The sequence below is a fragment of the Carlito syrichta genome, unplaced genomic scaffold (assembly GCF_000164805.1).
Source record: "Carlito syrichta isolate Samal-C Ts95f unplaced genomic scaffold, Tarsius_syrichta-2.0.1 Scaffold12782, whole genome shotgun sequence".
Taxonomy (NCBI): domain Eukaryota; kingdom Metazoa; phylum Chordata; class Mammalia; order Primates; family Tarsiidae; genus Carlito; species Carlito syrichta.
In genome coordinates this window covers 743-3,797 of record NW_006956878.1, presented here as the reverse complement: position 1 = coordinate 3,797, position 3,055 = coordinate 743, and the positions used below count along the sequence as shown (strand labels likewise).

The following is a 3,055-nucleotide window of genomic DNA, read 5'->3' as shown; positions in this document are numbered from 1 at the left end:
CCCATATGATACATCGCTTAGGAATCGACAGTTTTTGAAAGAAAGGACATGATAAAAGGAGCAACATTAAAGTCATGCTATGCATCAGGTAGGGATACACATAGGCCCAAGGCTGCCTCACAGCAGAGCAGTAGGAGAGGTTGAGCACAGGCACCACTAGGCCTCTGCAAGTTTGCTCCAAGGTGCACTTCCTCAGATGAGGAACCAGCTGTGTGTGCACAGAATGCTCACAACCAGGGAGCGGTTGTGGTTGTGTGAGTTGGGCTTCTTGTGCCCTGTTGGCCAGGTAGGCACGTTCTGCTCGCATGTGAACCAGCTCCCAACAGAAGATCCTTCCTGTGTGGTCACCAATACCCGGTTGAGAATCTGGTCAATCACCAACTTTTCTACTACCAGTAAGCAATGGTGGTAAGATGGTACAAACCACACACAAACTCAGCTTGGACTCACCATTAGTACATTGACTTCCCAAGTAGGGATCAGTGCCATGCAGTTCTCACTGCAGCAAAACACCTCTGCCCATTTCTTGCCTGCTGGAGCTAATCGCCAGCCTCAAAAAGTATAAAGAAAATTTTCAATGCAGTGTCATAAAAAGCTGTGTGCCAAGGAACGAAGATGATGACAAAGAACCATGGCTTTCCTAGTTTATACCTTCCATCGCTGATACAAATTCCACAACAAGCCTAACGAAGGTTGAGTCACACTCTTGAACACCCTACAGGAAACGTTTTGCCCCAATAATCTGTGAGGAATTCTTAGCAATAATGGATGGTTTTCTTTTTTTTCCCTGAAAGTTGCTACTTTATTAAACTTGGAGTTACAGGTTGGGAAGCAAATGGATACCACTGGGCGCCCCGTTTGTTTCTAGGGAGAAGGAAAGACTAAGTTGCTCCTTGCTTGTGGGCAGAAAGTAGACTCCCAGGCCTGGGAGTGCTTTGTTCCTTGGGGGGTAAAGAGGTGACACAAAAAATGAAGGGGTTTTTAGTGGCCAGCAACTCTCTGTACCATCTGTTCTAGCAAGAGCTAGGATCTAATGTTCTCTCTCGACCCTGGGCAGAAGAGACGGAAATCAGTGTTGCCAGGATCCCTCAGGGCCAAATGTCTCCAGCACCCGGGTTCCGGCTCTTGCTTCTCCCAGCAAGGCTGAGCCATACACCGCTTACACCTCAACCTTGGGCGGTGAGCCGAGTTCCCAGGCACTGAATCGGGCGGGGCCTCATAATTCTAAGCGCCCATGCCTGCTTCCTGAACTGGCTCCAAGGCTCCGCTTTCTTACCCCTCTGAGGCTGGCGTGTGAGGACCGAGAAGGCACTGAGCGCCGCCCTTCAGGTGAGCGGAGCGTGGGTGCCAACTCTCTTCCCGGCTCTGAGCTCAGCGGGTGCCCCCTTCTCCAGCACCCTCCTGGTTCCCTCCATGAGGGACCGCCTGCCTCGGCCAGACTCGCAAAGATAAACAACAGAAGCGTCTCCGTCCCTGCCCTGATGGCTCCTTCCCTCCTTCCAGAGGACGTGTGTGGCCCCCACACCCTTCTGGGTTTGAGGCGAGATCTGAGCCTGGAAGGCAGAAGGGAGGGGCTTGAGCCAGGGCCTTCATGTTTCCATGCCCACCGGCTCTGAGTAGGAGAATCACAGTGGCTGTGTCCCTCAAGGTTCCCTCTGCTGTGGCTGGAGTCCTCTTCCTCTTCCACCCAGGGTGGGGCTGTTACTGGTGAAGATAGGCCTCTGGCCAGAGCTGCCCCGACTCCTCCAGTGAGTGGACGATAGCGGCAGAGGCTGAGAACAGGGGCGTGGACTGGTACTCTGTGCCGTGCTGGGCACGCAGGGACCGCACCAGGGGGGCCGCTTTGTGGCAGTTGTGTCGGGGCATCGTGGGGAAGAGATGGTGCTCAATCTGGAAGTGGAGGTGTCCACTGAGCCGGTCGCGGAAGGCGGTTTGTGGACGTTGCCTGTGGCCTGAAGCTGGGTGGAGACCCAGTCCATGTGCCGGTGGTGATCAGTGTGCATGGGGCCGTGGTTCACCCGTGTCACCCACACGAACCAGTTGCTCTCAGGAACCTGACCGTGAGGAACAGGCCCAGGAAGCCTTTCCGCCCCGGCAGCGGCACGTAAGTGAGGAAGACGCGGATGCAGCAGGTGACCGTGCAGGCCGGCCCGCCCACTGCTGCCGCCGGACGGCAAAATCGAAAAGATGCCCCTGGAAGCAGAGAGGCAGCAAGGCTGGCGCCCGATCAGGGAGAAGCATTTGCGCTGGCGGTTGCGTGGCGTGTGCTTTTCCTCCTGTTTCCCGAGCTCCACGGAGAGGATCTTGCCCGGGCAAAGAGGAGGGGACGCAGGTTGATGTCTGGGTCTCCGTGGAAGCAGCTGGGCTGGGCGAGGCGTCGGAAGGGCGTGTGGCTCCGCCGACCGGCACAAAGTGGCCCGGCGCAAAGGGGCGCCGCACGGTGCCCCCTCGAGGTGCTGCAGACCCCCGGGTGCCCAGAGCCGCGCGGCAGCCGGCCAGCCGGGCCTGAACTGCGCGAGCAGCCCGCGCCGAGGACGGCGGCACGGAGGGCGTCCCCGGGACCGAGGGGCGAGCCCGGCGGCGACACCGGCCCGGGAGGTGAGCAGGGGGCAGGAAGAAGACGCGCTTGGCCGTCCGGGCCCCCTCTGCTCCGCGGTGGCGCGCGGCTCCCGAGCTCGGCGGCCGGCTCTCCGTGCGCGGTGGGCTCGACCCGGCTGCTCGGAGCGGGTTCTCCCGGCGGGCGCGAGTTCGCGGACGTCCCCGCAAGGCCCGTGCGGACGCGGAACGCCGCAGAGGGATGCGTGGCGTCCGCTGCCCGCACCGGCCGGTCGGGGAGAAGCGCGGGGCGGCCCGGCCGGGGTCCGGGGCGGGCCGGGCGACGCCCCCCGGCCCGGCCGGGCTGCCGGATGGTTTTCTCATCCCCGTTGGCCCAGTGTTCTTGGAGGACCAGCGTTCTCTTTCACTTAACGTAGATGTGGACTCGCGGAATCCGACTAAAGGGATTACGGTCCAATTCTGTCATTTTCGTGCTCAAAGTTTATTCAGACTTCACCAG

The 3,055-nt window shown here is 59.5% G+C and overlaps 1 pseudogene; it reads right to left on the bottom strand.

Annotated features, from left to right (window-relative positions):
- Positions 1-1,701: 1,701 nt before the first annotated feature.
- On the bottom strand, positions 1,702-2,811 carry LOC103259204 (annotated as a pseudogene).
- Between the last annotated feature and the right edge of the window lie 244 nt (positions 2,812-3,055).